The 12,598-nt window shown below is 35.2% G+C and overlaps 1 protein-coding gene across 7 annotated transcripts in view; it reads left to right on the forward strand.

The window, feature by feature from the left end:
• The first annotated feature begins 604 nt into the window (after positions 1–604).
• Positions 605–12,598, forward strand: part of LOC143253685 (ras-related protein Rab-24-like) — a 28,947-nt gene continuing 16,953 nt past the window's right edge. Inside the window, exons 1-2 of one of the 7 annotated variants that reach the window (XM_076507972.1) lie at positions 605–718; positions 12,227–12,329. The gene's annotated coding sequence lies outside the window, so the exon portion shown is untranslated. The other 6 variants (XM_076507938.1, XM_076507947.1, XM_076507955.1 and 3 more) reach the window with 6 other exon arrangements.

A 12,598-nucleotide genomic window follows, 5' to 3' on the forward strand; every position in this document is an offset into this window, starting at 1 on the left:
CAATATAACTCAGTATGTAGATTAGGGGATGGAAGACAACCAATCAACAGCACCTTACCACCCGCTTACTGACCCAATGCGTTATATCGATTGATTTTTGTTACCTCATAGGATGGGGATTGAATACCTAGAGGTATACAAGATTACATCATAATTTTTCAATTCAACTTAATATTTCCAAAAATAAATATCACTGTAATTAGGGGTTCGTTTCCTCTCAATGGACACAGTAGATAGCCTGACGTGAGTTTGTTATAAGGAAACACACAAAAAATAAATAATGACAGTATGAGTGTTGTGTAAACTATTCCTTTTTCCCACTATTTCATTCATTTATTTTACAATAATGTTTATTATATTATTCTGTATTTAATAGTCAGTTTAAAAACTAAAAATATCATGACTAAATTTGTTTTGATTAACTTAAAGTATTGTGTACACTTATATATGCGCTGGGTAATAATTTATATTTTTCTTTTCTAACTAATATGAGTAATTATTTAATACTCAGAAATTTTTATTTATCTTAAAATGTATAGTTTATATTCGCCATGTATAATGTTTTAAAGAAATCGTAATTAAAACTTTAAGGATTAATTTAGTCCATTGACTTATGATTTGGTTTCGCAGAGAGGGGCGTAAATTTTATAAGCTCCCTACTGAGCTTATGTAAACGAAAGGTTATAAATTTTTAGTATGTGTTTGTTTTATTTGTTAAGTAAGTATTCAATTTTACGTGAAGTACGAAAATGTTCGTGATGAAATAGTCAAGAAAGATGTTTCATTTACATTCGAACACATGTTTTTAAACAAAATGAATTCAAAGTTAAAGCTACTGGGAGCATATCACTGATATGATTGAAAATAAGACAACGTAAGCATTTCGTTATAAACGTAGTTACTCATTGCTACTGTTGAGAACAATTGATATCACGTTAGTTATCAATTTGTAACGCGTAAAATAGCGATAAAACTATCTGACGGAAGCTAACGGTTATATTTATATATACGCACACTACCACTAGTACTACCCTCGCTTTATGTAAGGTATTAGGTATTTGTTACTAGTATTGTTAATACATTTTATTTTCAGTGTTGAATAGCTGACTTATATCTAGACGTGAGGTTCGGGAAAAACAGGCTATATTTAAATTAAAAATAATACATTCGTAACTGAGAACTGGATCAACAGTTTTTCTACAGGTGCTCAAATATAACTAATTGCTCAAGAAAGACTTGTGTGAATCAGTTTTATAATTACGTATTCGTAGAAAAGTATTTCATTTACGTATGAAATAAGGTTTAAATTTATAAAAAAAAATCAACTATTTATGCTCTAGTATTAGTAATTATAACTTAGCACTATTATTACTATAATTGATGAAATGAGCGTTTTTTATTACATTAATTGTAATCACTGGTACTACTGCTAGTCCTAGTACAAAGATAATGTTTAATTTCTTTTAATTTATGGACTGTTTATGAGCATTAATTAATTTGTAAATTCATTTGAAGATGAAAATAGAATTTATATGTGAATATATATTGTATTTTAGAGTGTTTATTTTTTATTAATTTTGATTTTTAATTAATTGCTGGGATGTGTTTCATATTTTTATAATTCTGGCATTATGTTGGATGATTTTGCATGTACTATTCCTTTGTTTGCCCTAAAAATAAACACTGAAAACAAATTTTAAGTACCACTTTTTGTTGTTAAATGATGTGTTTGCTATATTTTGTAGTATAAACAAAAACTAGATTATATACTTAAAGAGATAGTGGTAGACATATACATTTAATGATATTTTATACTTTTGTTTTGGTGTGTGTTGTTATTTTCTCACTCTCTTAAAATAATGAAATGCTTCAACAGTTATTATTTCAAGTATAAATTTACATACTTCAAAATTATTTTGTAATATCTATTGTGCTATGCTAGGTCAACAGTAAGTTTGAGGGCTGATGATGCAAAAAATCTGATTTTGATACTGGTAGTGGATGCAGCACAGACAGCTTATTGTGCAGCTTTGTGCTTAACAATAAACAAAACATTTTAGCTAGGGTTTCTGTAACAATCTGTGTACTACATTTTATATTTTTAAATGTTGACTTTTACAATGGAAAAAGAAATACAACTCAAGTTATTTGAATATAGTTTGTTTTAGGTTTTTAGTCTGTTAGCATTACTGCAGTAATAAGTTACAGTACTTAATAACAGTCTCATTCACATAATGTTATAAGGTAATAAGTACGATGCACATAATCTCAATTTTAGAAAATGCCAAATTATAGGTTAATAGGCAAACATCACACATATTATAGTTTGTGAATTGTTATTTTCTTAGTAATATTGAATTAGACCTTACTATAAGAACATTTCTGTATGAATCAGAGGTGGTGTTCTTAGCAATTGTAAACTAGGCTTAACTGAAGCTAGGTCTTTGTGAAAATATAACTGTAAATAAATGTGAAGTCATTTACCCTCAAACCTTTGTACATACTGTCTTTTTGTTTGGTTAAACTCCAGAAATATTTAATTCATACATATACAAACTGGTGTATTTTTACTTCGTACTGTAATTGATCTAGTGTGTATATCAGTATCTGTACCAAAACTCCTCTAACATCTACTGAAAGGCATCACAGAAATAAAATCCATAAAAAAATTTCACTCTTTAGGTATTCAGTATTTAGACAATTACAAACATAACTGTGGTGTGTGTAACAACCATTTTTTTATAATAGAACACACTTTTAAATAAAAGTATTCTCCTCACATAAACACACCTAGGACCATACATGAGGGTTTGATCATATCTTTGTTGGTGTAATTTTTACATGTAGTTCTGAGAAAGTGGAGTTCTTAAAATCTTATTTTTCAATAAACAGTACCACTTTTAATATATAAGTATTACAGTTTATATCATGAAGTTTCCTGCTGGGACAGCAGTAAGTTTATGGATTTGTAATGCTAAAATCAGCAGTTCAGTGATGCAGCAGATAACCCAACATAGTTTTGCTATAAGAAAACATACACACACTTCAGTAGAATTTATGAAATTTTGGAATCTGTACATTGAATCACTTTTGTTGTAATGAGTTGCATATGGTTAAAGAGCACAACTTGAACACATTTCCTGTGCAGTAAGAACTTCCCAGAAAAAAAAATCCTTTTTTAGAAAATGTTCACTTTTTTCTAAGTTTATTTTCAATGAGGAATGAATAATACAATTAGTAATTCCTTGAAGAAATAGCTGCCTTTAGAGCAGTGTTTTTACTAGTTTAAATTATTTTCATAATATGTTGTATTTAGATTAAATTGTTGTTTAGTGCTGCTTTTGTAGCAAGTTTTAAAGATTTTAAAATTATAATAGAAAAACGACATTAATTGGAAAATGTTACTTTTGTTTCTTAGAAATGTATCTTAAAGTTAAATGTATTAAAATAAACATTTCAAAAACAGTGTTGTGGTCTGTACTTTATGTTTTAATTGGGATATTTGTTGTATGGTGAATGATGTTAAAATGAAGTAGCTTAGAAACTAGGCCTAGAATATTTTAGATGTCATGAAAATCTAGTAACTTTGAAAACTACTTAGAAAATGTTTGAGTTATAAATATGATAAACAGTTTTGCACTACTTTTAGAAAACAATGAAGAGTGACTGATTATTGAGCTCGTAGAGTGTTGGTCAGTCACTTCAATGTCATAAAGTATTTTTTGAGAAGTAATATATAAGAATCCAGCCAAAAAAAGAACGATGCTATAAATGTTATAATTAAAATGGTGTATGACATTAATGTTCAAATAAGTTTGGAGACTTGTATAATTTAGTGTATTTATTAAAAATATTACTATTTTTATTATACTTTTTGATCAAGCATATCAAACATTACAAAGGCTCCCCTGTGTGTGGCATCTCAAAGTTCAAATGGTGATTGGGATTTGTTTCACATTTTGAATTGTGGAAGAAATTAATGGTTTAAATGTCCTTACTCTCAATTTTTTTTCTGTATGTAGGTTTCTACATTTTAACTAACTCTTTGGCTGCACAAAAAAATTTATTTTCTACCAAAACATATGCTAGTTTCTCATCAAGAACATAATTGTTTTGTAGTGTAACATGATAGATTTTGTCATCTTGAATGGTGTATGTAAAGAGTTAGGACTTGTTATTTTACATTTTTCATAATTATAGATGACATTGAACTGAAGCTTGATGTCTAATTTACTACGAGTGAAGATAATCTGTGTTTAAAATTAAGTTTTTTAGTGTGTAATAAAAGGATCAACAATAAAAATTGTATTTTTGCTTATTTTCAGACATTTTCTATTTGATTTTAACTGGGTGTATATTTTTGCTATAATGCTTGTAAATTATTTATATAGAAAGGTATAAAGGTTTTTAATGATTAGACCTTTATTAAAACAGTGCACATTCTCTGTGCATGCTAAACAGTTGTGGTATGTCTGTGTAATGAAGTAAAATTTACCAAATTTTAAAATGATGCAAGTACTTATGCTTATTGTGGTACCGTATAGTATAGTGTAAAAAAAATTAGAATTACCATTACAGGCTTTATTAAAACTTGCACATAAGATTATGTTCAAATCTTTATCCTTTGAGGTGAATTCCTGTACGTGATGAGGGGACCTCCTGAAGAAGATTCTGTGCTTTCAGTTTACCTCCACTGGTATCTAAATAGCCACCCACCCCTTATAGTGTGTGGCAATCTATGAAGGGGAAAAGAGAATCCTGTTGGTTAAAGGGTCCAACCCCAACACATCACCTTGGCCTTAAATTCCTCTAGATGGGAGGCCTTGGGGTTGTCCTGTCACGGTTAATTGGCTGGTCTATTTGGGCTGGGGTCAACTGAACACCAGGGTTGGACATTCTCAGCAGGTGTGGTGGACATATGCTAGTTTCTCATCAAGAACATAATTGTTTTGTAGTGTGACATGATAGATTTTGTCATCTTGAATGGTGTATGTAAAGAGTTGGGACTTGTTATTTTACATTTTTCATAATTATAGATGACATTGAACTGAAGCTTAGGTTGTTTGGCATTGTAGTGCATCCTGTCATAGGGCTCCATGGTAAGTGAGGTCAGTGGGCACCAAAATGTTTTTTCTTTATTATAGATACTCCAAATAAAAATAAAATAAAAAGCAGACTACAGGTAAATAACCATGTATTGAAGATTCTAAACAGCAGTCTTTAACATCATTGACACCTGTACCTCATTTTCTGATATTACATTCTTTATCAGATTAATTTTTAGGGTAAATGTCTCCCCTTTTTATTCAAAAGGGACTAGAGAGGATTGCTAGCTCTCCTAAATCAGTCAGAAAGCAACATTCTGGAGACATCTTGGTGGAAACATGCACTCCAAAACCCAATGAACTTGCATTCGAAGGCCATTGGGGATATACCTATTGAGGTTACTCCCCATACTACTTTGAATTTGTCTTGAGGAGTTATTGTTGAGAGGGATTTGAAGAACATCTCCAAGTTGGAGATTTTTACTGATTTCTCCACCCAAGGAGTTTTTGCAGTGAGGTGCATCTCCACTCGGAAAGATGGAATTATGCTGCCAACCAGTGTCCTAATTTTGATTTTTACATCACCACGTCCACCAACTACCATCAAGCCAGGTTATCTAACTTGGAAGATATGACCATATATTTCAAACCCTCTCAAATGTTTTTAATATCAGCAGTTCGGTCACTTGAAGACATCATGTCGTGGTTCCTTGATGTATGCTCATTGCAGTGGCAAGGACCATGATGCCTACAAGTGTGAAATAGACTCTCATTGTGTTAATTATAATGGCTCTCATCCCTCTTACTTTTGTTCTTGCCCTAGGTGGGTGGAGGGAAAAGAGATGCAACTTTTGAAAATGGCTCACAACATTTCTTACCCCAAGTCTCGAAAGTTACTGTCCACCATTCTATCTCTAATGAATGCTTCTGCACTTTGTTCCACTGCTACAGTGGGAGTGCAGACATATGGATCTCTTTGTATCTCTGACAGAGTTGTTTTTAAAACACATGAAGAATCTTTTGCCCTCCATGCTTAAGAAAGTTGACGAGTCAATGTGAACACCTGTCTCTTTCCCCACCATTTCTTCCAGTGGGTTTCCAGATCCACTTCCTTTGACTTTGGCTTCTGGTGTTTCCTCAGGTCCATCTCCTTCAGCCCTGAGATCCATAATGATTATTTGTTTATGCCCTCAGTCACTGCAATCTTCATCTACCAACAGAAACCTGCCCACTTGACCCAGGAAAGAATTCATAAAGGTTGATAGACCTTCGAATAAAGAGAAACGATGTGGTCTGAAACAGAAGGGCTTACACCCAATTTTCCTTTACATAATTAAAATGGCTACTTTGATACAATGGAAATGTCAAAGTTTGCATTCTAATTTGGATGGCTTCAAAGTGCTTAATGATTCTTACCATCCTATGTGTCTTTCCTTATAGGAAACATTTCTGAAACCTGCTGATGCAGTCACTTTTCTACAGTTTTATTTGTATAGAAATGACAGGCTGTGTGATGGACAAATGCATGGAGGGGTGGCACTGCTGGTTAGTCAGTATGTGCCCACCCTGTCTTTGCCACTAGACATATTCTTGGAGGCTGCAGCCATCAGTGTTTCCTTGGGTCATACCATCATTGTTTGTTACTCTACCTGTCTCCTGGAGAGACCCATGAAGGGGAGGAAAGGATCCTAGTGGTTGAGGGATCCAACCATAACACACTACTTTGGCCTTGAGTTTCTGTAGTCAGGTAGCTTTGGGGTGGCTCCCCTTGGGTCATTCGGCTGGTCAACTTGGGCTAGGGTCAACCCAAGTACCAATATTGGATGTTCTCAACAGGTATTGTGGACATTGTATCTGATGCTGGTGTTTGGGTATAGTGCTCAAGAAATCCTGGCATTGCTGCAGTGTCCTTGTTTGGCATTGTAGTGCATCCCTTGTAGGGATCCATGGTAGTTTGAGTCAGTCTGCACTGAAATATTTCTTTTTGTATTATGAATCCTCCAAATGAAACCTTAAATAAAATAGTGAAAAAACAGTCCAAAAGTAAACGACCACATCTTGAAGATTCTGAGCAGCAATCTTCAACATCTGTAACACCTGTTGTACCTCATTTTCTGATACTACATTCTCTTTCAGACAAACCTTTAGGGCAGATGTCTCCTTTTTTCATTCATAAAGGACTAGAAGGACTTGCTGGTTCTCCAAAGTCAGTAAAGAAGCTTTGATCTGGTGACGTATTGGTGAAAATATCCACATCTCAACACAGTGAACTCCTTTTGCATTCAAAGGCAATTAATTAGGGATATTCCTATTGGGGTTACACCTTATACTACTTTGAATTAATCACGAAGAGTTATTGTTGAGAGGGATTTGAAGAATATCCCCGAGTCATAGATTCTCGTGGAGGTTTCTCCACTTAAGCCATTTCTGCAGTGAGGCATATCTCCACTAGCAAAGATGGAAATATGATGCCAATCAGTGTCTTCATTCTGATATTTACATCACCATATCTACCCGCCACCATCAAGGGAGGTTATCTTAATTGCACGGTATAGCCAAATATTTCAAACCCTCTTAGATGTTTCCAATGTCAATGGTTTGGTCACTCAAAGATGTCATGGTTACTTGAAAAGTGCACATTGCAGTGGCAAGGACCACGATGCCTGTGAGTGATATGTTCATCTCGGACATATGCTGCTGCACTTTCTTCCATTATTTCAGTGGGAGTGCAGACAGATCTCTCCGTGCCTCCAAAAGAATCGTTCTCAAACCCAGTGAAGTCTTTTGACCTCCATGGTTACAAAAGTTGATGAATCAGTTTCAACACCAGTCTCTGTCCCTGACATACATTCCAGCAAATCCCAAGATCCACTTTCTTTAGTTCCAGGTTCAGACATTTCCTCAGATACACCTTCTTCTCAAACTCCAAGATGCAAAATGATTGTTTGTTCATGGTATCAGTTGCTGAAATCCTCTTCCAACAGCAAAGACCTGCCCAATCAACCCAGGATCCATGGAGGTCAATAGACCTCCCTCGAATAAAGACAGTAAAGAAAAAAGACATAATTGTAAATAGAAGGGTTCTTTACCCAATTCACATACACACAAATAAAAATGTCCACCTTGATACAATGGAACTGTTGAGGTTTGCCTGGAGAGACCTATGATCAATCAGACCTTGATGTTCTCATTGAACAGTTGCTGTGTCCCTTTTAATCCTGGAGGACTTTAATGGACATCAACCCCTCTGGGGTAGTGCTGATATTAATTGGAGGGGTCTTTCTGTGGAGTGTATACTCTCTGGTCACAACTTTTCTCTTTTCAATAGCAGTTCTTCTATTTATTTTCATGCACCTAGTCAGTCCTTTTCTGCTGTTGATCTCTCAATTTGCACCCCTTCACTTGACAATAATCCACAAAGCAGTGATTATTTTCCTATAATTTTGAGAGAGACTGGCCATGGTTGATGCCACCTGACCTATATGTCCTGGTGGAAGCTAAATCAAGGAAACTGGCCCTATTTCACTGCTCTCACAGAACTTGATTTTGCCATTGTCTGTAAGCTGTTAATAGATGACTATGTGGCAGTAGTACTTGAATTTATTATACAAGCAACTGCTCAATGTATTTTTAAAATATCAACATGTTTTCTACAATATCCTTGTCTGTGGTGGAATCCAGCCTGCCATATGGCATGTAAGGCTAAAAAATGGGCCTAGGATACTTTTTGTAGCTATCCCACATTCCCAAACCGTATTTCTTTCCAACAGGTCCATGCACATGCTCTGTGGGTAAGTCATCAAAGCCAGAAGGAATCTTTGATCAAGTTCACAATCAGCATATCTTCTTCCACCAGTTCTAAAGTCATATGGGACAAGATTTGAAAGATTAATGGGCAATGTAATTCTGTCCCTCTCTCGATCTTTCTCTCTGATGGCCAATAAGTATCTGATACCTGGAACATCACCGATACTTTAGGTGAAAGCTTTTGCTGGGTATCTAGCACTCCTGCTTCTTCTTCCACCTTCTTAGCCATCAAGACTCTGGTAGAGCAATCACCTATTTCCTTTCAAGCTGATTGCCTCTATGACTGTAATTGCCCCTTAACATAGGTGGAACTCAAACTGACCTTACATCGGTCTGGCAGTACATTGGTTGGACCTGATGATGTACACTATAAAATGCTGCACCATCTATCTCCTGCTTTTCTTGCTATTCTTCTGATTGTTTTTAACTGGATCTGGCAGGAGAATGTTTTCCCTGATGCCTGGTACTAGGCTATTGTCTTACCTTCCTCTAAGCCTGGGAAGGATCCCAAGATTCCTTCAACCTACCATCCAATTGCTTTGACGAGCTGTCTTTGTAAGACCTTAGAGAGGATGGTTAATGCTTGTCTTGTTTGGTTCAAGGAACCAAACAATCTGTCTCACCCACCTAGTGTGGGTTTCAATGACAGGGCTCCACCATGGACCACCTGATTCAACTTGAAACATCAATCAGAGAAGCCTTTCTCAAATGACAACATCTTGTTTCAATATTCTTTGACATTGAGAAGGCTTATGATACATGGAGGTATGGCATTTTATGAGACCTCCATATATATGGGTTACGTGGCCATTTGCCCATTTTTATTAAACATTTTTTAAATGACAGAAGATTCCAAGTCCATGGGGTTCAACACTTTCCCATTCTTTTCTACAGGAACTTGGAGTCCCTCAGGGCTGTGTTTTGAGTGTCACACTTTTCAGTATAAAGATTAATGCCATCACTGAACAACTCCCTCTTACTCTTACAAATGGGTTCTATGTTAACGACATTCACACCTTATGTTAGTCATTGAACATGAGGTATATTTAGCAGCAGCTACAGACTGCCCTCAATCATTTACTGAAGTGGACCACAGCAAATAGCTTTAACTTCTCTTTTTCTAAAACTGCTTGCATGCACTTTTGCTGCCAATAGGCTATTCTCCCTGATCTTGAACTCCATATCAGTGAAGTTGTATTGCCTGTGGTCCCTGAGACAAAGTTCTTGGGCTTATCTTTGACTGTAAGCTGATCTTTATACCTCGCATCAAGAAGCTATGGGTCAAATGTACAAGAGTGCTGAACATCCTTCGTGTCCTCTCTCCTACCACTTGGGGAGTGGATCGATGTCCTGTGCTAAAGATATATTGTGCTCTTATTCAATCAAAACACGACTATGGATCATTGGTCTATGGCTCTGCCAGGGCCTCAGTCTTAGAGATGCTGGTCCCGCTCATTATCAAGGAATTCGGCTCTGCACTGGGGCTTTCTGCACTTCCCCAGTTCAGGGCTTATACATTGTCTCATGAACCTTCTTTGCACCTTTGCTGTTTGTAACTGTCTTTATTATGTGCTTCAAAACTTCATTCCTTACCAAGGCATCCCACCTGGGGTTGTGTTTTCCTTCCTCAGTGGGCCATACCTTTTCAGAACAGATGATCTATCATTGCTCCTTTTAGCCTTCATATCAAGTCACAGTTGGATGAGTTGGGTCTGTCCTTGGGTAATATTGCTGTATTCACGTACCTCCAAATGTGACCTATCTTTAAGTCATCTGAGAAAAGCAGACACTCCTGATTGGAAATACTGTCTGTTATTTTCTGAACATCCATTGAACCATCCTTCCATTCCTATTTATACAGATGGTTCACAATCAGGTAATTGTGTGGTTTCTGCCATGGTTTGTTGTGGTTTGGTGGTTGCGTGCAGAAAACTCTTTTACAGCTTCTGTGTTCACTGCTTAACTGTACACCATTTCTCTTGTCCTGGATCACATAGAAGCTGGGCAGTACTCAAACTGCAATATTTATACTGACTCAGTTCTCTACTGGCCTTGGAATTGCTTCACATTAGTTCACACACTGTTCTCACCGATATTTAAAATTGACTGGCCCATTTCTCTTTAACATCTACTTCTATTCAGTTTTTCTGGATACTAGACCATGTCGGTATTTGTGGGAACAAGCTCGTACTGAAACTGCAGCCATGGCTATCTGCTCTAGTGCTATCTCTGCCCTGTGTGTTTTGTACATGGACAACAGTCAAGGCTCGGCTCTGCACCAGTTTGCAGTTGACTTAGAGTGAGCAACGTGATAACAAGCTGTTTCAGATCAAACCTTCTGTTGCTGTTAGGCTGTATTGCTTCCACAACAATCAGAAGGAGAAAGTTATTCTGGCTGAGAAAAACATTAGTCAGATTTTTTAACTCATTGCTTTCTTTTATCTGGAACTTTTGCACCAATGTATGGTCTGTGTGACACTCAAATTACAACAGCCCACATTTTATTGTTGTGTCATCATTATAATCATGAGCAACAGCACCATTTTAGACATGTCTTTATCATGGATTCACCCCTGATGTTGGACATCGTCATTGGCAGTGGTGATACTGTCCACCTCAGTTGTGTTTTTAAATTTTTAAGGGCCTTGTCCTTTTTAATTCTATACAAGTTTTTAATTCAAAAATTGGCCTTTATTTTATTTTACCATGATTCCTATTCGTATAATTTTACTTTAATTTTTAATTTTTACTGGTTGTTTGGCACAGATAGCCTAGTTGCTTTGTGCCAGTAAATGCCAACCAATTAGCCAACCAATCAAATCTTTGAAATTACCATTTTTTGCACATTTTGAACAATCCCAAAATATGGAGATAACAAAGTTTGTGATATAAAGTTTTTGAGTACAGCTTTGTTGGGAATAGTGATGCTGGTGTTCATTAATTTGCATTTCTATTTCTTCTGCACTTAAGATATTAGTTCTTGTTTGTTATGCTTAAGTATGAGCAAGAAATCATTCTTTTAAATATTGTTTTACTGTTCTTGTACTTTCTGAAAGCATGTTTACATATATATGTATTGACCTCAGAATTACCTTCAACTTTTTACTTGATTTTTTTACCTTAATTTTTACTATTTTGTTACTTTAACTACTGAAAAACTTACATGTACATGTATTCCACATATTTTACTTGTTTTATTAGTGCAAAACTATAACAACTTTTTTTTCACTGTTGTTCACACATCAGGATATAGTTTTTACGCCCGAGATATTTTATGATTTAATAATAAATCTATAGTTTTCTTTTAAAAGCAGATTGTATGTAGGTATGATAATGTTTATAGCCAAACTGATTTTTTTATTGTTTGTTTTTAGTTAGTGATGGACATTAAGCTGAAGAACTAGATATGCATGCAGAACTGTTTTTCAGAACTACTGATAAATAACTGATTTGGAGTCACTTTTTGTACATTTAATGGTAAGTTTTTGATTCAATAATTTTTTTGTAACTTGTGTTTTCCTACATTGCTGTTCAGAATTCAAAGATATTGATCTCTGTAAATCTACAAAAATAGATGCATTTTACATTTCATTGTGTTTACATATGATATCTTCAGCTATAACCTTACCAATTTTTTAGCTTGGATTTTCCTCATTACATCTCCAGACATTAAAGTATTTTGAAAGAACACTGAAGACTTCATTTAAAAATGTAACATTCTAGGCCCTGCAGTATGGTCCTTGAGT

Source organism: Tachypleus tridentatus, chromosome 1 (assembly GCF_004210375.1).
Source record: "Tachypleus tridentatus isolate NWPU-2018 chromosome 1, ASM421037v1, whole genome shotgun sequence".
Taxonomy (NCBI): Eukaryota; Metazoa; Arthropoda; class Merostomata; order Xiphosura; family Limulidae; genus Tachypleus; species Tachypleus tridentatus.